General features: G+C 46.1%; 1 protein-coding gene across 2 annotated transcripts in view; it reads left to right on the top strand.

Annotated features, from left to right (window-relative positions):
• RAB9A (RAB9A, member RAS oncogene family) overlaps positions 1 to 24,934 on the top strand; it is a 707,793-nt gene that overhangs the window by 184,529 nt on the left and 498,330 nt on the right. The window lies entirely within an intron of this gene.

The raw sequence follows: 24,934 nt of genomic DNA, 5'->3' as shown, positions 1-24,934 counted from the left end.
ACACAGACACAGCCTAGAAACAGAAATCCCACTAATTCCATGCTTAAAACAGGAGTTCCTATGGTGGGCTCAGGCATGCCAGTCAAACCCAGGGCTACCCTTTCGCAGATGTCAAGCAAGCCAGACCATCACAACAGGCGCTTCAGACCTAGGATGGGGGCCCACATGCTGGACAAATGCGTGCAAGGATTGTGGACACAGGATCAACTTCACCTGCACATCAACCTAAAAGAAATGCTGGCAGTAAAACTGGCAATCCAAAAGTTCAGACCATTTCTCAAAGAGGGCCAGTTGATGATAAGGACAGACAACACCACAGTCATGTGGTACATCAACAAACAGGGAGGCACTCATTCATACCCCTATGCAGAATGGCTTTGGAGCTGTGGACCCTAGCACTCAGCTACAACATCCAGTTACAGGCAATATTTGTACCGGGAAAAAGAGAATACTCTAGCAGACATATTAAGCAGAACCACATCGGATGCCCACGAATGGAAGCTGCACGGACATCTTCAAGACCATCTCAAAGAAATGGGGAATGCCTCAGATAGATCTATTTGCATCACCTACCAATCACCAGCTCAAAAATTCTGCACAAGGACATTCCACCCACTAGCATGGAAAGTGGATTCGCTCTCCTTCAGCTGGAAAGGCCTAACAGCATATGCATTCCCACCTCTTCCCTTGATACACAAGGTGTTACTAAAAATCAAGGAAGAACGTCCAAGGATAATCCTGATAGCTCCAAACTGGCCAAGACAACACTGGTACCCACTGCTGAGGAGCATGTCTCGAACAATATGTGGCCAATACCCTGATGCCTTTGATGTTAACTCAGAACAACTACAGCATCATACATCCAAACCTAAAAACGTTGCAACTGACTGCATGGAACATCACATAGCAGCAGCTAATCCAGAACTTTCCCAAAGAGTTAGAGACATTATTCTTGAAGCACGCAGGCCTTCAACAAGAAGAAACTATGCTGGAAAATGGAAAAGGTTTGTCATTTGGAGTACTAAAAGAGGAAAAGATGTGTCAAACATAGATATGCCTAACATTCTGGAGTACCTAGCGAACTTCTTCATTCAGACCTGTCCTACTCCTCCATCAAGATACATGCATCAGCTATTTCAGCAGAATACAGCTTTGATCCACCTGTTTTTTCTCACCCTTTGCTCAGGCAGTTCCTCAGAGGAATCAAGAATGTAAAACCTCCAAGGAAACCACCATTACCAGCTTGGGACTTAAACTTTGTGCTAGAAAAATTGGCACTATCACCCTTTGAACCAGCAGCAACAGCAGACCTACAACACCTGTCATGGAAAACTGCTTTCCTACTGGCAATTACTTCAGCAAGGAGGGTTTCAGAACTACAGGCCTTAATGGCAGTGCAACCCTTCCTAATCTTCCACCAAGATAGAGTGTCCATGAGGACTAATCCTACATTTATGCCTAAGGTGGTATCCAGAGTGTCTTTAAACCAGGCAGTCCACCTTCCTACCTTCTTTCCCAACCCACAAAACAGAGGGGAAAGAATATTGCATACCTTGGATGTACATAGACAGCTACGCTACTACTTGGACAGAACAAAAAGTAGCAGAAAGACTGACCAACTTTTTGTAGCCTATGCAACAGGAAGGGAAGGAAAAGCTATTTCCAAACAGACAATCTCCAAATGGATAGGAAATTGCATACGATTCTGTTACTCCTTCCATGGAAAACCAATTCCACAGAACATAAGACCTCATTCTACAAGGGCAACAGCCACTACCACAGCCTTCTTACGAGGAGTGGCAACCAAAGACATTATTGAGGCGGCTACTTGGACCTCCGTGCATACATTTGCCAAGCATTATAATTTACCTCTATATTCCAGATCCCGAGCAGGGTTTGCCACTGCTGTACTGCAAGGGATCCTAAACACACCATAATCTAGTTTTATCCTCCTCCCTTGTTAGCTATGGTATTCTACCCAGTTGTTATGACTGCAGATGCATCCATGAAGGACATAGTACAGTTTTGTACCTACCATAAATGTAGATGTCCGAACTGGATAGCATCTGCAGTCAGGATTACCCTCCCTCCTTCCCCTCTGTGGTACTCCAAGGGTGTTTACCCTCCTAATAGCTAGCTGGTGGGGGGGGGAGTCTTTTATGGTGTATTTGTTTGTATATATGTGCATACATGCTTATTTTTGTGTTTGCCTCTATCTTTTTGGAAACATTGGCATCTATCTAAATTTTAGCCTTCAAGAGGGCTACTGGCATCTGGGGCAAGAAACACTGAGGAAAATGGCGTCGGCTGAAGACCAACAGAGATGACGTCGGGTGAAGTGCGACATCAGCTGAAGCCGGACCCGGACTTTGGAATCCGGCCGACCGAAGGGCTGCCTGACGACAGGACAACCCAGTTGTTATGACTGCAGATGCTATCCAGTTCGGACATCTACATTTATGGTAGGTACAAAACTGTACTTTCCTGACTCACACCAATTTCTATACGAAAGCCATGCTGCTGACCCAGAAACCATCTCACAGGGCCCCAAGGGAATTAAGGCCTCCACTGCTAAAAATCCATTACCTTCCGAGAGAGATTCCAGATCCTTAGAAAGGTGGGGAAAAAAGGTATATACATCGGCTACCTTAACCATGAGGGCCTTAAACTGTCAGTTCCATATGCTAAAATACCAACAGTTTTTGTTATCACAGTTGAAAAGTAAAATGTCACAACCTGAAAAAACAGACTTTTGAAGGAGTTGCAGGATTTGATGCATAGTGCAGAACAAGTGGGTAAGCATACCTTACAATGTGGTTTTGATGCTCTAGAGGCCTCATGTAGAGCTGCTGTTACAGGATCAGTCATACGTAGACATGCCTGGCTCAAGGAACAAACCTTGCCAGATCATGTCAAAGCTAAATTACTAGATGCCCCTCTACAAAAGGATGTATTATTTGGTGCTAATGCTGAGGAGGTATTAAGGAAAATGGAGGAAAAGGCTAAATCAATGCAAACTGTGAAAGATTTTCTACAGGTACAACCCCCACGTTTCAGTAGAAATTGGCCTTCCAAAAATTGGTCCTTTCCAGCCACGGACAGACCCCAAAGAGGTAGATACAGGCGCCTGAGGGGCAGAGGACAATCCCAAGGATCGATGTCCTTCAAGGATGCATCTGCAGTCATAACATATGGGTTGTCCTGCCTCAGGCAGCCCTTCGGTCGGCCGGATTCCAAAGTCTGGGTCTGGCCTCGGCTGATGTCGCACTTCACCCGACGTCATAGCTCCTGGGGTATAAAGGCATCAGCCGGCGCCATTTTCCTCAGTCTTTCTTGCAGCGGTGCCAAGCAGAAGCTGTTCGCAAGTGCCGGTCGGTCAGATCCAGAGATTTCAACTACCGAAGACTTCTAAAAAAGCTAAGTACCCCGTTGGGGACTCTTTCTTGCCTCAGCCGATGTCAGACAAAGTAAATAATTGTTTAACTTGTGGGAAACAAATACCTCATAAGGATTTCCACTCTTACTGCCTTCCTTGCTTAGGCCCAGACCACGACGTATCAGCTTGTTTAGCCTGTGCTTCCTTCAACCGACGGACACTTGGACGTCGGTCGGAGTTTGCAGAAGAGTTTTTTGGTTCCGCTTTTGCATATAAAATGCCGTCGGAGACTCAGACTACACATTTAGCCAAAAAACGCAAGGAGAAGGACCGACACTCGCGGCTCGCGGTTTCGGCTGAAACCATGGTTAGGCCTACCGCGAGTGTCTCGGTTTCGGCTGAAACCGAGTCCTCTGTTCTTCCTTCTGCCGAAAGCATGCCTCCGAGAACCGAGGCCACAGAGGCCCCGGCTGAGTCGGCAATTCCTACCGAAGAAGCAGGCGCACAAGAATTGCCCGACACCATTCCGTTGGACATCTCTACTCCTGCACGTGGGGCAGCTGGACCCCCTGCTTCTATGTCTATTAAGGCCTTCTCCAGGGCAAAAGCAGCTAAACTTTCCAAGGCCTTACCAACAAAAGCTTCCTGTCACAGACCTTCCTCAAGTTCTCAGCCTTGCTGAGGACCTTATATCTCTGATTAGGGGATCCCAACCTCACCCAGACAGGGCCTCACAACCTCCTCCTGAAAAAAGGCCTAGGGCTGAACCCCCTGAACCTCTCTCCTCTGACTATTCCTCGGATGGATCAGATTTATCAGACCATCAGGAAGGACCATACTCACCTTATGAGGATTCGGATGCAGAAGACTAAATTCCTTCTGCCTCCCCCTCAGAAGAATTTTTCTTTGGGGAGACTCTACACTTAATGAGAGAACACTTTCAATGGCAGGGTCAGGATTTTTCTGATTCTAGGAAAAGGCTAAGGACTTTTTTACACTTGCCACAGCATAGGCCTTTAGCCATACCACCTGTACTATCAGTTGTTGATGATGCATACAATGATGCCAGTTCAGCCCCTGATTCTCTTCCCCCGGCCCTTGCCAAACCTGACAGATATTACAGGGTCCCGGATTCTCACTTCCACTTGTATAAGGCCCATGCTGCAGACCCAGAAACTATTTCTCAGGGCCCAAAGGGTGTTGCAGCTGCCACTGCCAAAAACCCCCTACCCTCTGAAAGAGAGTCAAGAGCATTAGAGAGATTGGGTAAAAAGGTTTATACATCTGCTACTCTTTCTGCAGGGCTTTAAACTGTCAATTTCACATGATACAGTATCAGGAATTTTTGTTAGATCAGCTGAATAAAAAGCTTTCCTCTCCTGAACCTTTAGACCGTAAGTCTCTTCAGGATTTGGTACACAACTCTCATCAGGTCAGTAATCATTTCTTAAAATGTGGCTATGATGTACTGGAGGCTTCATTTAGATCAGCTATGACTGGAGCAGTGATTCGAAGGCATGCCTGGCTAAAAGAGCAATCCTTGCCAGACCATGTCAAGTCTAAACTCCTAGATGCCCCTATGGAGAAACAAAGTTTATTTGGCTCCCCTGCACAGGAGGTTCTAAAGAAAGTGGAAGAAAAAGCAAAATCTGTGCAAACAGTCAAGGATTTTCTGCAGGTCCAACCACCGAGGCTCAGCAGAAACTGGCCTTCAAAGAATTGGTCCTTTCCAGACACCTCCAGAGCACAGAGAGGCAGAAATAGACGCCCAAGAGGCAGAGGTCAATCAAGGGGTGCCTACAGGGGTCACCAGTGGCAACCTGCCAACCAGAGGAGTACCGCCACAGCTGCGACTACAGCCACTTCCACAGGACAGACACAATGACTTGGCTCTGATCCCACCTACCAGGGAACAACTGGAAGCACCCTTGGGCGGAAAGTTAGCTTTATTTTCAAAAAACTGGCACTGCATTACAGGAGACAAATGGACATTGCAAACAAATAGACAAAGGCTACAGGTTTCACTTCCACACTTTACCAAAAAAGAGAGGAATGCCAAACCTTCCACCAAGCCAGAAGTCAGAGGCTCTAAAACAAATCATCAACTTACTAAGGATGAGAGCAATAGAAAGGGTACCATCTATGGAACAAGGCCAAGGATTTTACTCCAGACTATTCCTTGTACCAAGAAAAGAAACTCAATGGAGGCCTATTCAAGACTTGTCCGCACTGAACACATATCTCATTGTACCAAAATTCAAGATGCTGACCCTACAGCAACTTCTTCCCATGTTGGGCAAGGAGTCTTGGCTGGTGACTCTAGATCTCAAGGAGGCATACCTGCACGTCCCTATATGACCAGATTGCAGAAGACACCTCAGATTTCTTGCAGGATCAGAGCATTATCAATTCTCAGCATTGCCCTTTGGCTTATCTACTGCGCCCAGAGTATTCACGAAATGCCTGGCATCAGTAATTGCACATTGCAGGCTTCAGGGAATTCAGATCTACCCATACCTGGACGACTGCCTAATACAAGCGGACAACAAGACAAAAATAATAAAGGATTTGGCCTATGTCATACAACTGTTACAAGCCTTGGGATACACAGTCAACATACAGAAGTCAAGACTAGTGCCATCCCAAAGGATAACATTTTTGGGTGCAGAACTGGACGCAATAACTCAGATGGCTTTTCTCACAGAAGAAAAACAAAAGCAAACTCCCAGTCTACTTCATGGCATTGACAAGACAAACTCAGCTTACTGCAAGGAAAGTCCTGCAGGCCCTGGGTTACATGGCATCTTGCATAATCTTGATCCCACATGCCAGGCTGCATGAGAAAATTACAATGGTACCTAAGGAATGTATGGTCTCAACACAGACACAGTCTAGAAACCATGATACCAATCATTCCATGCCTGAAAAAAGAATTCCTGTGGTGGGCTCAGGCCTGCCAGATCAACAGAGGGTTGCCTTTCCACAAACCACAACCAAGGCAGACCATCACCACGGACGCCTCAGACCTAGGCTGGGGGGGCACACATGGAAGACAAGTGCATCCAAGGCCTATGGTCTCAAGACCAGCTAAATCTACACATAAATCTAAAGGAGATGCTGGCAGTGAAGCATGCAATCGAGGCATTCAAATCATTCCTCCAGCAAGGACACCTGCTGATAAGGACAGACAATACCACAGTCATGTGGTACATCAACAAACAGGGAGGCATGCATTCCTACCCTCTATGTCGGATGGCAATGGACCTGTGGAACCTAGGCCTGAATCTCAACATTCAACTGCAGGCCAGATTCGTACCAGGAAAAGAGAATTCACTAGCAGACAGCTTAAGCAGAACTACCACGGATGCTCACGAATGGATGCTGGATCCAGACATCTTCAAAAACATAACAAAGAGATTGGGAATGCCAGAGATAGACCTGTTCGCCTCCCCACTCAACCACCAACTGAAGAAATTCTGCTCAAGAGAATACCACCCACAAGCCTGGAGGGTGGACTCCCTTTCTTTCAGCTGGAAGGCCCTGGCAGTTTATGCCTTTCCACCTCTCCCACTGATTTACAAAGTTCTACTGAAGATCAGGGAGGAACAGCCAAAGGTGATTCTGATAGCTCCAGACTGGCCAAGGCAGCATTGGTACCCGCTACTGAGAAGCATGTCTCGGACGAACTCATGGCCTCTACCTCTATGGCCTTTACGTCTAACGCAGAACAACTACAAGACCCTGCATCCAAACTTGAAAACACTGCAGCTAACTGCCTGGAAAATTGCATAGAACAAAACCAATCCGTTTTATTTCAGCGGGTCAAGGACATTATCCTGGAGGCTCGCAGACCCTCCACAAGAAAAACATACTCAGCCAAATGGAAGAGATTCCTCATTTGGAGTGCATCAAAGGGAACAAATGTCACACTGGCAAACCTAGCACACATCCTAGAGTACTTAGCAGAGCTGTTCCACAATGGCCTGTCCTATTCTTCTATTAAGATTCATGCTTCAGCAATTTCAGCAGAGTACAACATGGATCCTCCTATCTTCTCTCACCCTCTCCTCAGACAATTTTTAAGAGGGATCAAAAATGTAAAACCTCCAAGGAAACCACCTCTGCCTACATGGGATCTCAATTTTGTGCTGGAAAAATTAACACTTCCCCCTTTTGAACCAGCAGCATCAGCAGACTTACAGTTCTTATCTTGGAAAACTGCTTTCCTTCTAGCAATCACTTCAGCAAGAAGGGTATCCGAGTTACAGGCATTAATGGCAGTGCAGCCCTTCCTTATCTTTCACCAGGATAGAGTTTCTCTGAGAACCAATCCTACTTTCATGCCAAAGGTGGTATCCAGGGTATCCTTGAACCAAGCTATTCATTTACCTACGTTCTTCCCTAACCCACAGAACAGGGGGGAAAAACTATTGCACACCTTGGATGTACACAGACAACTGCGCTACTATCTGGACAGAACTAAAACCAGCAGAAAAACTGACCAGCTTCTGGTAGCATATGCAACAGGAGTGCAAGGAAAAGCAATTTCCAAACAGACAATTTCAAAATGGATAGGAAATTGCATTCGATTCTGCTACTCATTTCATGGAAAGACAACTCCTGAAAATATCAGGCCTCACTCCACAAGAGCCACAGCCACCACTACAGCTTTCCTACGAGGAGTGGCTACAAAAGTCATTTTAGAAGCTGCTACTTGGAGCTCCGTGCATACATTTGCCAAGCATTACAATCTTCCTTTATACTCCAGATCCCGAGCAGGTTTTGCAACTGCAGTTTTATAGGGGATCTTAACTACACCATCATTATCTTAGTGCCTCCTCCCCCAGTTTGGCTATGGTATTCTACCCATATGTTATGACTGCAGATGCATCCTTGAAGGACATAGTACAGTTTTGTACCTACCATAAATGTAGATGTCCGATAGGTATGCATCTGCAGTCAGGATTACCCACCCTCCTTCCCCCCTGTGGTATTCCTAGGGTACTTACCCCTCTTTTAGCTAGCTGGGGGAATCTATTATGGTGTATTTGTTTGTATGTATATATATATATATATTTTGCTTTCTACTGTTTGGAATTTTCTACATTTATCCAAATTTAGCCTTCCTAGAGGGCACCTGGCATCTGGGGCAAGAAACACTGAGGAAAATGGCGTCGGCTGATGCCTTTATACCACAGGAACTATGACGTCGGGTGAAGTGCGACATCAGCCGAGGCCAGACCCAGACTTTGGAATCCGGCCGACCGAAGGGCTGCCTGAGGCAGGACAACCCATATGTTATGACTGCAGATGCATACCTATCGGACATCTACATTTATGGTAGGTACAAAACTGTACTTTTAGAGGCAGACAATGGCAAGCTCCTACACAAAGAGATGGTGAGGATAACTCGCAACCATTCAGAAAGCAAGCCCAATGACTTTCCCCTTTGCATGCCAAGCAAGACTCAAATGGCAGCACCCTTAGGAGGAAAACTGGCATTATTTTCAAAAAATTGGCATATTGTCACAAAAGACAAATGGATCCTGGACACATTATAAACAGAGGCTACAGATTCCATTTTCATACCCTTCCAAAAATGAGAGGCATGCCAAACCTGCCACACAATCAAAGGGCAGAGGCACAAAGGCAAATCACAGATCTCATAGACATGAAACCTATTCAAGAGGTACCTACGCACGAACAAGGTCAAGGTTTTTATTCCAGACTATTCCTGGTACCAAGGAAGGGAAAAGATTGGAGACCTATTTTGGACCTATCCATCCTAAACACATTTCTACTCGTACCAAAATTCAAGATGCTCACTCTACAGCAGCTTCTTCCCATGCTGGGCAAGGAGTCTTGGCTGGTAACATTGGACCTCAAGGAGGCATACCTGCATGTCCCAATCAGACAAAATTGCAGAAGATACCTCAGATTTCTTGCAGGTTCAACCCATTATCAATTCTCTGCATTGCCCTTTGGCTTGTCTACTGCGCCCAGAGTATTCACAAAATGCCTGGCATCAGTAATTGCCTACTGCAGACTTCAAGGGATACAAATATATCCCTATTTGGACGACTGCTTGATCCAAGCGGACAGCAAGCACATTCTTCTGAAACATCTGGCTTATGTAATAATGTTGTTGAACTCTCTGGGATACACAGTCAACAAAAAGAAATCAGGGCTAATACCCTCTTGGAAAATAATTTTCCTGGGTGCCAACTTGGACACAAACACCCAGATGGCCTACCTCACGCCAGAGAAGCAGGGGCAACTAACTCAATACTTCAGAGCACTAGCAAATTGCACCAGGCTGACTGCAAGGAAAATCCTGCAGGCTCTGGGATTCATGGCATGTTGCATCTTACAAATCCCATGTGCAAAGCTGCATATGAGGAAACTTCAGTGGTACCTGAAAAACCTATGGTCTCAACACAGCCACAGTTTGGAAACAATAATACCACTAATTCCATGTCTTCAAAAGGAATTTCTGTGGTGGGCTCAAGCATGCCAAACAAACACTGGTCTTCCATTCAGCAAGCCTCAAGCAAATCAAGTCATCACAACAGACGCCTCGGACTATGCCTGGGGGGCGCACATGACAGATCGGTGCATTCAGGGCAAATGGTCCCAAAAAGAAAAGCACCTTCACATCAATCAAAAGGAAATGCTAGCAGTAATAAATGCTATTATAGCTTTCAAAGACATTCTGCAACCAGGTCAACTATTGATAAGAACGGACAACACCACAGTTATGTGGTACCTAAACAAACTGGGAGGAACACATTCATACCCCCTATGCAGACTGGGGATGTCACTTTGGAACATGGCCATGGACTTACAAATCGAACTACAAGCACAGTACTTGCCAGGCAAGGAAAACACACTGGCAGACAACCTAAGCAGAAATATGACAGATCCACACGAATGGAAGTTGCATCCAAAAGTTTTTACAGAGATAATCCAAGCATGGGGAAGGCCAGACATAGATCTCTTTGCCTCCCACAAAAATCACCAATTGACAAAATTCTGCTCAAGGATTTTCCATCCAAAGGCCTGGAGAGTGGACGCTCTCTCTTTCAGTTGGACATCAATGACAGTTTATGCCTTCCCACCTCTTCCTCTGCTGCCCAAAGTTCTATTGAAAACCAGAGCAGACAGACCACAGATTCTCATTGCTCCAGACTGGCCAAGACAACACTGGTAACCCACTCCTGAGGAGCCTGACGCATTCCCCACCATGGAACCCTGCCTCTAATGCCTCTTCTCCTGACTCAGCACAGCTTCAAAACTCTTCACAGCCAGCTAAAAACACTCAGTCTAACCGCATGGAAGATTCCTTAGCATCACAACAGATCCTACTCTCCAAGGAGGTGCAGGATGTCATTTTGGAGGCCAGAAGACCGTCAACTAGAAAAGCTTACTCCGCAAAATGGAAACTGTTTTGTGTTTGGAATGAGAAAAAGGGCCAGGATCCTGGAAAACTGAATTTACCTCAAATACTACAGTATCTAGCTGAGCTGCTAAGCAGTGGACTTTCATTCTCCTCCATCAAAATCCATGTCTCAGCCATTTCTGCAGAATACAACACTGATCCACTCTTATTCTCTCACCCTCTCTTAAGACAGTTCCTCAGAGGGGCTAAGAATCTAAAACCCCCAAGGAAACAACCAATACCTGCTTGGGATCGTCTGTCTGCCTGGGATGACATGCTTGACAAGCCACGCTGCTTCGCAAGGGATGGCTTGCACCTGTCACCCCTGGGATTCCGGATATTGGCTAAGGCTCTTGCCACCCCCATAGTGCCTTTTTTAGGCAAGGCTCAAATTCTAAACCTACCACCCTAGAAAACAAAAATGGGAAGAAATTGAGGGTAATGCTGCTCAATGCCAGAAGTCTAAATCTCAAAATGCACTTTTCGAGGCCCTTCTCAGTATGGAGTACATCGGTATCTGTGCTGTAACTGAAACCTGGTTCAAGGCTCCTGAGAGCACCCGGCACTATTAGGTTTTACCTCATATTATGCGTTCCGGCCCCAAAACCGGACCACTCCACAAAAGGAGGGTGTATCCATATTCATAAAGGATACTCACACCTCCAGGTTGGTGGCAACGCATGAAGCTTCGGAAACCATCCAGGTGCAACTAACCATAGGCAAAACTGCTCTACAAATTGTAGCATGCTACAGGCCACCCTCTCAAACTCAGGAACCCCACACAGCCTTCCTGAAGACACTGGAGGGTATAAATGTATCTCCAAACACCATCATATTGGGTGACTTCAACTACCGAATATTGACTGGGAACATTACTCAAGCCCTAACTTTCTAGCCCAACGGTTCCTGGAGTTCATAAATTCAAATGCCATGGAACAGCTAGTCACTGTTGAGGAGAAAATATACTAGATCTCATTGTCACAAACATGGGGACAAAATGCTCCACACCGGAAGTATATCCCTCATTGGTGAGATCTGATCATAAACTAATCTCACTGGAAATCCACATCCCCCACCCCAAACAAAAGACCATAGTGAAGAACTTCTCTAAAGCAAACTTCACACTACTCAAGACTGGTGTGGTATCCTTCAAGGCCCCTGAGTCAGAGGAAACCACAACCCAAGCTGCGGAAGCCCTTACAAATGCCTTCTATGAACACCTCCAGGACTGCATGGATCAGGCAATCCCAAATAAAACCAAGACTCTTTCCACAAAGGGCAAGCGTCCAGTCTGGTGGACCCCAGCCATTAACAAACTTTACAATAAGAGGAGAAAGCTATTACATGATAGAACAAAATCCATAAAAGGGAAGTCACCCCTGATCATTATTAGTAAAAAAATACGAGCACTCATAAAATCAACTAAGGCCAATTTTGAGAGAAAAATTGCCATGGATTCAAAGGACAATCATAAGGCCTTTTTCAGCTATGTTAGGAACCTGGGTGGAAACTCACACTAATGCTCAGAATTAGTCCAAAATGATACAAAAATCACTGAACCCACAGACATTGCCAACATACTGGCAGACAGGTTCAGTGCAAACTTCACCCCACTCCCCTAAAGGAGAGATAACTATCCCAGCTGAGTGTAGCCTCCCGGACATCTCAAATGCGCAGGTGAAAGCTGCTCTCTCTAAAGCTAAAAACACAGCATCAATGGGACCGGATGGTGTCCCCGGCTGTGTGCTACACGAGCTAAATGAGGAATTAAACCCGCACATAAGGCAGCTGTTTAATCTCAGCCTTACCACAGGATACGTGCCCAAGGAGTGGCGTACGGCAACTGTGGTCCCACTCCACAAAGGTGGCGCCTCACGGACCCTGGTAATTACGCCCCATAAGCTTAACAAGTCTAGTCTGCAAAGCTATGGAGAGGATCATAATGGAGCTCATAAACAAAGATATAGGGGACTTGCAGACATTGGACCCGACCCAGTTTGGCTTTGTCAAGGGAAGATCATGCCTTTTCAACTTGGTCCACTTCTTCGAAATAGTCACCAAGCTCATTGATGAGGGAAAGGCAGTCCATACAGCCTACCTTGACCTTGCAAAGGCTTTACACAATACCCCACTCGGTATTGTAGAAAAACTACCAGCTTAAATGTAAACCCATATGTCACAAGATGGGTTGCAAACTGGCTTAAGGACAGAACCCACAGGGTTAGAGTTGCTGGCTGTGTCAGACTCCAAGCCGGTCACAAGTGGTGTCCCACAGGGCTCGGTCCTTGGCCCCTATTGTTTGGCATCTACTTCTCAGAAGTACAGGCCAACATGGGAGGACTTTGGCTGACAAAGTTTGCAGATGACTGCAAACTGGGCCATAGTGGAAAGTGCATCGGACACGGATATCCTTCAGAAGGGACTCACTGAAACAGATAGCTGGTGCCAGAGCCATGGCCTGAAGTTAAACGCCAAAAATGTATAGTCATACCCTTCGGGAAAAACAAGGTAACCCCAAGCTACCATATAGGTGGCAATCCACTAAGCACAGAAGAGGTTATCAGGGACCTGGGGACCCAGGTTGACAGTGGCCTTTCTTTTGACACTCACATTGCTAAAGTGGTTAGAAAGACCTTCTACATTGCCCACCTGATCATGAAGGGATTCACATCCAGATCTAGTGAGGTCATTGTTCCTCTGTACTCTTCACTTATCAGACCAATGATCGAGTACAATGCCCCATTCGGGATGTATCTCACCCGACATCTGCAGCAATTGGAGAGACCCCAAAAGTTCCTCACCAAAAGGATAAAGGGACTCCAAAATCTGTCATATGCTGCCAGATTGAAGAAACTCCAGCTCTATTCAGTCGCATACCGTCTGCTCAGAGGTGACATGTGCCTGACATACAAGGCCATGTCCAACCCGAATTAATGGACATGCTCCACCTCAAAAATCCAAATCCACGAAAACCACTAGAGCAAGCGACTTAAACCTTAGCACGGATATAAATAGGACGTGCTGGAGGGATAGATTTATCACTCAGAGACTCCCTATGCTGTGGAATAAAATCCCGGTCCATGTGAGGCAGAGCACCTCGCTGACTCTGTTCAAGAGAAATCTAGACCTGTGGATGGGAGATCGTAGGTTTACCCCGGGAATCATCTCTGGGTCACTGCTGGACAGAGGCACAACAAACTAATGGGCACAGTATTTTTTCATATAAGGGGTGGCGTAAGCCACAATAATTTGGGCTAGGCTTATAAATGCCTTAGGGCAGATAGCCTAGTATAAACCTATGAACCTATGAACCTAATTCTGGAAAAACTGACCTTGCCTCCTTTTGAGCCAGCTGCCTCATCAGATTTGCAATATTTGTCCTGGAAAACAGCTTTCCTTCTGGCTATTACCTCAGCACGTAGAGTTTCAGAACTACAAGCTCTCATGGCTGTGCAGCCTTTTATCATCTTCCATCAGGACAGAGTTTCCTTACGAACCAACCCGTCCTTTATGCCAAAAGTGGTATCCAGGGTAGCTTTGAATCGGGCCATACACTTACCTACCTTTTATCCTAATCCTCAAAACAAACGGGGAGAGATTAACTACATTCCTTGGACATCCACATACAACTGCGTTATTATTTGGACAGAACAAAGCCTTTCAGAAAATCAGAACAGCTCTTTGTGTCCTATGTTATAGGAGCTCAAGGAAAGCCAATTTCCAAACAGACAATCTCAAAATGGATAGCCCACTGCATACGCTTTTGCTATTCTTTTCATGGCAAAACTGTACCTACAGGCATCAGATCTCACTCCACAAGGGCCACAGCTACCTCTGCAGCTTTCCTCAGAGGAGTTCCTACCAAAGATATTTTGGAAGCAGCCACTTGGAGTTCTCTGCATACCTTCTCCAAGCACTACCACCTACCATTATACTCCAAAACTAGAGCAGGCTTTGCCACTGCAGTCTTGCAGGGCATCCTGGCTCCTCCTAGATGTCCTTCATGGATGCATCTGCAGTCATAACAGCTGGGTTGTCCTGTCGTCAGGCAGCCCGTCGGCGGATTCCAAAGTCCGGGTCCGGCTGATGTCGCTCTTCATCCGGCGTCATCTCTGTTGGACTTGGGTATAAAGGCATCAGCCGGCCATCTTCCTCAGTCTTTCTTGCAAGCAGAAGCTGTTCGCAAGTGCGTCGGTCGGATCCAGAGATTTTTCAAGACTTCGTACCCGTTGGGGACTCTTTCTTGCCTCAGCCGATGTCAGAAAAAGTTAATAATTGTTTAACCTGTGGGAAACAAATACCTCATAAAGATTTCCATTCTTACTGTCTGCCTTGTTTAGGCCCAGCCACGGCGTAGCAGCCTGTTTGTGCTTCCTTCAACCAGAACAGTTTTCGGTTCTGACTTTGCTTACATTATGTCGCCGGAACCTCCGACTACACTTTCTGCCAAAACCGACACCTGAAACCACGCTTAAGCAAACCGCGAGTGTCCGAAAAACTGATCTAGGTACAGCGAATCTATCTCTACTCTGAGGCCCCTGCTACAATTCTTGAATCGGCCTCTGAAACGTTACCCACTGACGTATCAGACACCATTCCCCTGGATGTCTCTACCCCAGCACGTGGTGCTGCTAGGCCTCCAGCAGCCATGTCCATTAAGGCCGCAGCCAAGTCTACCAAATCAGTGCCTGTTAAACCACCCTCAACCAGGCCCTCTTCTAGTTCTCAAATGCTCACCTTGGCAGAAGATTTGATTTCTTTAATTAGAGGATCTCAACCTCACCCAGACAGGGCCTCTCAGCCCCCAGATAGATTTTACAGGGTGCCTGACACTCATCACCACCTTTACAAGGCCCCCCTTGCAGACCCAGAAACAATATCCCAGGGTCCCAAGGCAGTTGACGCGACCATAGCTAAAAACCCTACTCCTTCTGAAAGGGAAGCAAGGGCATTAGACAGATGGGGTAAAAAAGTATACACTTCAGCTACTCTCTCAGCTAGAGCTTTAAACTGCCAGTTTCACATGATACAATACCAAGAGTTTATGCTTGATCAGCTAACTAAAAAATTAACCACTGATGAAGCTCTTGACAAGAAATATGTATTAGAAATGGTAAATAACATACAACAGGTTAGTAACCATTCCTTAAAATGTGGCTATGATGCACTGGAGGCTTCATTTAGATCAGCCATGACTGGCACAGTGATAAGAAGGCATGCATGGCTAAAAGGAGCAAGCTCTACCAGATCATGTTAAAGCAAAATTGTTAGATGCTCCTATGGATAAGACAAGTTTGTTTGGTGCACCTGCCCAGCAGGTTATGAAGAAAATGGAAGAAAAGGCAAAATCAGTTCAAGCTGTTACAGATTTCCTGCAGGTTCAACCCCCAAGGTTTAGCAGGAACTGGCCTGCCAAGAATTGGTCCTTTCCTGACTCCACAAGATTTCAAAGGGGCAGGAATAGACGTTCCAGAGGCAGAAACCAAACCAGAGGAAGTGCCTACAGAGGACGACAGTGGCAAGGTAACAACAGAGGCACAGACACAGCCACTGCCACTACTTCAACACAGCCACAGTGACTTACTCCTAAAACCGCCTACCAGGGAGCAAATAGCAGCCCCACTAGGCGGAAGGTTAACTTTATTTGCAAAGAACTGGCACCACATAACAAAAGACAAGTGGATTCTGCAAATTATACATCAAGGTTACCGATTCCACTTCCACACTATACCAGTCAAAGAGGAATGCCAAATCTACCTCCAAATCAAAAAACAGAAGCTTTACAACAGATAATGGAGTTAGCAAACATGAGAGCTGTGGAAAAAGTGCCTGCAGCAGAGCAAGGAAAGGGGTTCTACTCCAGACTGTTCCTAGTTCCAAGAAAGGAAAAAAGTTGGAGACCAATTTGTCCACCTTGAATACATACATCATTGTCCCAAAATTCAAAATGCTGACCCTACAGCAACTTCTTCCCATGCTGGGCAAGGAGTGTTGGCTGGTAACTCTAGATCTCAAGGAGGCATACCTGCACGTCCCTATTCGACCAATCTGCAGAAGATACCTCAGATTTCTTGCAGGATCAGAGCACTATCAATTCTCAGCATTGCCTTTGGCTTATCTAGAGTATTCACAAAATGCCTGGCATCAGTAAATATTGCAGACTGCAGGGAATTCATATTTACCCATACCTGGGCGACTGCCTGCTACAAGGGGACAACAAAAGCAAGTTGACAACAGATTTGCAAAGGGTCATTTACTTGCTACAAGCACTGGGATACACAGTCAATCTACAAAAGTCAAGACTGATACCATCCCAAACAAGGACATTCTTGGGAGCGAATTGGACACAGTGAGACAAATGGCATTCCTAACTACAGAAAAACAAAAGAACTCCACTTCTTGTCCCTAACAAAGCTGAACAAATTAACAGCAAGAAAAGTTCTGCAGGCCTTGGGCTTCATGGCATCATGCATAATTTTGGTTCCATTTGCCAGACTACATATGAGAAAACTACAGAATTTATGGTCCCAACACAGACACAGCCTCGAAACAGAAATCCCACTAATTCCATGCTTAAAACAGGAGTTCCTATGGTGGGCCCAGGCATGCCGGTCCAACCCAGGCCTTCCTTTCTCAGATGTCAAGCAAGCCAGAGCATTACAACAGATGCTTCAGACCTAGGATGGGGGGCCCACATGCTGGACAAATGCGTGCAAGGATTGTGGACTCAGGATCAACTTCACCTGCACATCAACCTAAAAGAAATGCTGGCTGTAAAACTGGCTATCCAAAAGTTCAGACCATTTCTCAAAGAGGGCCAGCTGTTGATAAGGACAGACAACACCACAGTCATGTGGTACATCAACAAACAGGAGGCACTCATTCATACCCCCTATGCAGAATGACTTTGGAACTGTGGACCCTGGCACTCAGCTACAACATCCAGCTGCAAGCAATATTTGTACCAGGAAAAGAAAATACTCTAGCGGACATCTTAAGCAGGACCACATCAGATGCTCACGAATGGCACCTGCACCCGGACATCTTCAGGACCATTACAAAGAAGTGGGGAATGCCTCAGATAGATCTATTTGCATCTCCTCACAATCACCAACTCAAAAAATTCTGCACAAGGACATTTCACCCACTAGCATGGAAAGTGGATTCGCTCTCCTTCAGCTGGAAGGGCCTAACAGTTTATGCATTCCCACCTCTCCCCTTGATACACAAAGTACTCCTAAAAATCAAGGAAGAACATCCAAGGATAATCCTGATAGCTCCAAACTGGCCAAGACAACACTGGTATCCACTACTAAGGAGCTTGTCTCGGAACAATATGTGGCCAATACCCCTGATGCCTTTGATGCTAACTCAGAACAACTACAGCACCATACGTCCAAACCTGAAAACCTTACAACTGACTGCATGGAACATCACATAGCAGCAGCTAATCAAGAACTTTCCCAAAGAGTTAAAGACATTATTCTTGAAGCACCACCGCAGACCTTCAACAAGAAGGAACTACGCTGGAAAATGGAAAAGGTTTGTCAGCTGGAGTTCTGAAAGAGGAAAAGATGTGTCAAACATAGATATGCCTAACATCCTGGAGTATCTGGCGAACTTCTCCATTCAGGCCTGTCCTACTCCTCCATCAAGATACATGCATCAGCTATTTCAGCAGAATACAGCTTTGATCCACCTGTTTTTCACACCCTCTGCTCAGACAATTTCTCAGAGGAATCAAGAATGTAAAACCTCCAAGAAACCACCATTACCAGCTTGGGACTTAAACTTACTAGAAAAGTTGACACTATCACCCTTTGAGCCAGCAGCAACAGCAGACTTACAACACCTGTCATGGAAAACTGCTTTCCTACTGGCAATTACCTCAGCAAGGAGGGTTTCAGAACTACAGGCCTTAATGGCAGTGCAACCCTTCCTAATCTTCCACCAAGATAGAGTATCCATGAGGACTAATCCAACATTTATGCCTAAGGTGGTATCCAGAGTGTCTTTAAACCAGGCAATCCACCTACCTACCTTCTTTCCCAACCCACAAAACAGAGGGGAAAGAATACTGCATACCTTGGATGTACATACACAGCTACGCTACTACTTGGACAGAACCAAAAGCAGCAGAAAGACTGACCAACTTTTGTGGCCTATGCAACAGGAAGAGAGGAAAAGCTATTTCCAAACAGACAATCTCCAAATGGATAGGAAATTGCATACGATTCTGTTACTCCTTCCATGGAAAACCAATTCCACAGAACATAAGACCTCATTCTACAAGGGCAACAGCCACTACCACAGCCTTCTTACGAGGAGTGGCTACCAAAGACATTATTGAGGCTACTTGGACCTCCGTGCATACATTTGCCAAGCTTTATAATTTGCCTCTATATTCCAGATCCCGAGCAGGGTTTGCCACTGCTGTACTGCAAGGGATCCTAAACACACCATAATCTACCTTATCCTCCTCCCCCTAGTTGGCTATGGTATTCTATGACTGCAGATGCATCCATGAAGGACATAGTACAGTTTTGTACCTACCATAAATGTAGATGTCCGAACTGGATAGCATCTGCAGTCAGCCTCCCTCCTTCCTCTGAGGTACTCCTAGGGTGTTTACCCTCCTAATAGCTAGCTGATGGGGGGGAGTCTTTTATGGTGTATTTGTTTGTATATATGTACATACATGCTTATTTTTGTGGTTACCTCTATCCTTTTGGAAACATTGGCATCTATCCAAAAAATTTTAGCCTTCAGGAGGGCTTCTGGCATCTGGGGCAAGAAACACTGAGGAAGATGGCGTCGGCTGATGCCTTTATACCCGAAGTCCAACAGAGATGACGTCGGATGAAGAGCGACATCAGCGAAGCGGACCGGACTTTGGAATCCGGCCGACTGACGGGCTGCCTGACGACAGGACAACCCAGCTGTTATGACTGCAGATGCTATCCAGTTCGGACATCTACATTTATGGTAGGTACAAAACTGTACTTTCCACCTAGTGCCTACCACCCCTTTCTTAGCTTTGGGATTCTACCCATCTGTTATGACTGCAGCTGTATGCACGATGAACATAGTACAGATGTCCTTCAAGGATGCATCTGCAGTCCTTGCATATGGGTTGTCCTGCCTCAGGCAGCCCTTCGGTCGGCCGGATTCCAAAGCCTGGGTCCGGCGTCGGCTGATGTCGCCCTTTTCCCGACGCCTGGGGTATAAAAGCGTCAGCCGACGCCATCTTCCTCAGTCTTTCTTGCCGCGAGGTGCCCGAAGCAGAAGCAGTTCGCAAGTGCCGGTCGGCCAGCTCCTGTGATTTCAGCTACCGAAGTCTTCAAAAAATTCAAGTACCCCGTTGGGGACTCTTTCTTGCCTCAGCCGATGTCAGATCAAACGGTTAAAGTTAATAATTGTTTATCTTGTGGGAAACAAATACCTCATAAGGATTTCCACTCTTACTGCTTACCCTGCCTAGGCCCAGACCACGACGTCTCAGCCTGTTCAGACTGTGCTTCCTTCAATAAACGCACTCTTAGGCGTCAGGCAGAGTTTGCAGAGGAATTTTACAACCTGATTGGGGTATTCATTTATGGTGTATTTGCTTGCAACTACTGTATTTTGATTATATTGCATTGCTTTATTGCACAAATTTATGTATTGCCTTCCTTCTGGGGGCACCTGACATCTGGGGCAAGAAAAACTGAAGAAAATGGCGTCGGCTGGATGTCCTTCAAGGATGCATCTGCAGTCTTTACAAATGGGTTGTCCTGTCGTCAGGCAGCCCTTCGGTCGGCCGGATTCCAAAGTCTGGGTCTGACTTCGGCTGGTGTCGCATTTCACCCGACGTCATTGCGGCAGATGTCCTTCATGGATGCATCTGCAGTCATAACAAATGGGTTGTCCTGTCGTCAGGCAGCCCTTCGGTTGGCCGGATTCCAAAGTCTGGGTCCGGCTTCGGCTGATGTCGCACTTCACCCGACGTCATCTCTGCTGGTCTTCGGGTATAAAGGCATCAGCCGACGCCATTTTCCTCAGTCTTTCTTGCTGCGTGGCGCCCGAAGCAGAAGCTGTTCGCAAGTGCCGGTCGGTCAGATCCAGAGATTACTACTACCGAATACTACTTCGAAGACTTCTAAAAGCTAAGTACCCCGTTGGGACTCTTTCTTGCCTCAGCCGATGTCAGAAAAAGTCAATAACTGTTTAACTTGTGGGAAACAAATACCTCATAAAGATTTCCACTCTTACTGTTTGCCTTGCTTAGGCCCAGACCACGACGTAGCAGCCTGTTCGGCCTGTGCTTCCTTCAACCGACGAACGCTTAGGCATCGGTCGGAGTTTGCTGAACAGTTTTTCGGCTCAGATTTTGCGTACATTATGCCGTCGGATCCTCCGACTACCCAAATTGTTAAAAAACGCAAAGAAAAAGACCAACACTCTTGGTCCGCGGTTTCGGCCGAAACCACTGTTAAGCAAGCCGCGAGTGTCTCGGTTTCGGCCGAAACCGAGAAAACTGGTCAATCTTCAGCCGAATCCATGGCTACTACTGAGGCTCCTGCTACCTTACCTGAACCAGCCTCAGAAATTTTGCCTACTACTGTGGTTCCTACCGATTTATCAGACACCATCCCTTTGGATATCTCTACCCCAGCACGTGGTGCTGCTAGGCCTCCTGCAGCCATGTCTATTAAGGCCTTTGCCAGGGCTAAAGCAGCCAAATCAGCTAAATCAGTGCCTGTAAAACCACCCTCACTCAGGCCCACTTCTAGTTCTCAAATGCTTACTCTGGCAGAAGATTTAATATCCTTAATTAGGGGATCCCAATCTCACCCAGACAGGGCCTCTCAGCCCCAGAAAAGAGACCTAGAGCAGAGCCCCGAGCCTGTGTCCTCTGATGATTCTCATGGATGACTCAGACATTACAGACCAGCCAGAAGCTCCTTTTTCCAATTATGAAGATTCAGATGCTGAAGAATCCATTCCAGCTGCCTCTCCACCAGAGGAATTCTCCTTTGGGGAAACCTTACATGCCATGAGAGAACAATTCCAATGGCAGGGACAAGATTTCTCAGATTCAAGAAAAGGCTTAGGACCTTTCTGCACTTACCACAACATAGGCCCTTAGCTATACCTCCTGTCCTGTCTGTTGTGGACGATGCATTTAATGATGTCTGCACTGCACCTGATTCTTTACCTCCAGCCCCTGCCAAACCAGGTAGATTTTACAGGGTGCCAGACACTCATCACCACCTATACAAGGCCCCACTTGCAGACCCGAAACTATATCCCAGGGGCCTAAGGCAGTAGCCTCGACCACAGCAAAAACCCTATTCCTCTGAAAGGGAATCCAGGTCCTTAGAGATGGGGAAAAAGTCTACACCTCTGCTACTCTCTCAGCTAGAGCTTTAAACTGTCAGTTTCACATGATCCAATACCAAGAGTTTATGCTTGACCAGTTAATTAAAAACTGTCCTCTGATGAATCTTTAGATAAGAAATATGTATTAGAAATGGTGAATAACATCCAACAGGTTAGTAACCATTCTTTAAAATGTGGCTATGATGCACTGGAGGCTTCATTTAGATCAGCCATGACTGGCACAGTGATAAGAAGGCATGCATGGTTGAAAGAACAGGTCTTACGGATCATGTTAAAGCTAAGCTATTGGATGCTCCTATGGATAAGGCCAGTCTATTTGGGGAACCTGCCCAGCAGGTAATGAAGAAAATGGAAGAGAAGCCAAAATCTGTACAAACAGTTAAAGATTTCCTACAGGTTCAGCCCCCAAGGTTTAGCAGGAACTGGCCTGCCAAAAATTGGTCCTTTCCTGACGCCACAAGATCACAAAGGGGCAGGAACAGACGCTCTAGGGGCAGAAATCAATCCAGAGGAGGTGCCTACAGAGGACGACAGTGGCAAGGCAATAACCGAGGCACAGATTCAACCACTGCCACTGCAACAGGACAATCACAGTGACTTGGCTCTAACTCCGCCTACCAGGGAGCAAATAGCAGCACCATTAGGCGGAAAGTTAGCCTTATTCTCGAAAAATTGGCACTATATCACAAAAGACAAGTGGATTTTGCAAACCATAAACCAAGGCTACCGGTTCCACTTCCACACTTTACCAGTAAAAAGAGGAATGCCAAACCTGCCCCCAAATCAAAAAATAGAAGCCCTGCACCAGATAGCGGAATTAATAAAGATGAGAGCTGTGGAAAGAGTACCAATAACAGAACAGGGCAAAGGATTCTACTCCAGACTCTTCCTAGTACCAAGAAAAGAGAAAAACTGGAGGCCTATTATCGACCTGTCCATCTTAAACACATACATCATTGTCCCAAAATTCAAAATGCTGACCCTACAGCAACTTCTTCCCATGCTGGGCAAGGAGTGTTGGCTGGTAACTCTAGATCTCAAGGAGGCATACCTGCACGTCCCCATTCAACCAAATTGCAGAAGATACCTCAGATTTCTTGCAGGATCAGAGCATTATCAATTCTCAGCATTGCCCTTTGGCTTATCTACTGCGCCCAGAGTATTCACAAAATGCCTGGCATCAGTAATCGCTCACTGCAGAGTACAGGGAATCCAAATTTATCCATACCTGGATGACTGCCTGTTACAAGCGGACAACAAAAGCAAGCTGACAACAGATTTACAAAGGGTCATTTACTTGCTACAAGCCCTGGGATACACAGTCAATTTACAAAAGTCAAGGCTGATACCATCCCAGACAAGAACTTTCTTGGGCGCGGAATTGGACACAGTAAAACAGATGTCATTCCTAACTGCAGAAAAACAAAAAGAGCTCCCTCTCTACTTCTTGGCATTAACAGAGCAGAACAAACTAACAGCAAGGAAAGTTCTGCAGGCCTTGGGCTTCATGGCATCATGCATAATCTTGGTCCCACATGCCAGACTACATATGAGAAAGTTACAGTGGTACCTAAAGAATTTATGGTCTCAACACAGGCACAGCTTAGAAACAGAAATACCACTAATCCCATGCTTAAAACAGGAGTTCCTATGGTGGGCTCGGGCATGCCAGTCAAACCCAAGCTTACCCTTCCACAACTTTCGAGCAAACCAAACCATCACAATGGACGCCTCAGACCTAGGATGGGGGGCACACATGCTGGACAAATGCGTACAAGGACACACATGCTGGACAAATGCGTACAAGGACTATGGACTCAGGACCAGCTGCACCTGCACATAAACCAAAAAGAGATGCTGGCAGTAAAACTGGCAATCCTAAAATTCAGACCATTCCTCAAAGAAGGCCATTTGATGATAAGGACAGACAACACCACAGTCATGTGGTACATCAACAAACAGGGAGGCACTCATTCTTACCCTCTATGCAGAATGACTTTGGACCTTTGGAATCTGGCTCTCAGCTACAACATCCAGTTACAGGCAATATTTGTACCGGGAAAAGAGAACACCCTAGCAGACATTTTAAGCAGAACCACCTCGGATGCTCACGAATGGATGCTACATCCGGACATCTTCAAGGCCATCACAAAGAAATGGGGAATGCCACAAATAGATCTATTCGCTTCCCCACAAAATCACCAGCTCAAAAAATTCTGCACAAGGACATTCCACCCACTTGCATGGAAGGTGGACTCTCTATCCTTCAGCTGGAAAGGCCTGACAGCATATGCATTTCCACCTCTTCCCTTGATGCACAAGGTACTACTGAAAATCAAGGAGGAACGCCCAGGGATAATTCTGATAGCTCCGAACTGGCCAAGACAACACTGGTACCCATTGCTGAGGACCATGTCTCGGGAGAAAATGTGGTCAATACCCCTGATGCCTCTGATGTTAACTCAGAACAACTACAACATCATACATCCAAACCTAAAAACCTTGCAACTGACTGCCTGGAACATCACATAGCAGTAACTAACCCAGACCTTTCACAAAGGGTTAAAGACATTATCCTTGAAGACCGCAGACCTTCAACAAGAAGGAACTATGCAGGAAAATGGAAAAGGTTCGTCATTTGGAGTACTGAAAGAGGAAAAGATGTGTCGAACATAGATATTGCTAACATTCTGGAGTACTTGGCAGAGCTTCTACATACAGGCCTGTCCTATTCCTCC

This window comes from Protopterus annectens, chromosome 5.part0 (genome assembly GCF_019279795.1).
Source record: "Protopterus annectens isolate FY-2018-M chromosome 5.part0, PAN1.0, whole genome shotgun sequence".
Lineage (NCBI taxonomy): Eukaryota > Metazoa > Chordata > Ceratodontiformes > Protopteridae > Protopterus > Protopterus annectens.
This window is presented reverse-complemented; position numbering and strand designations above follow the sequence as displayed.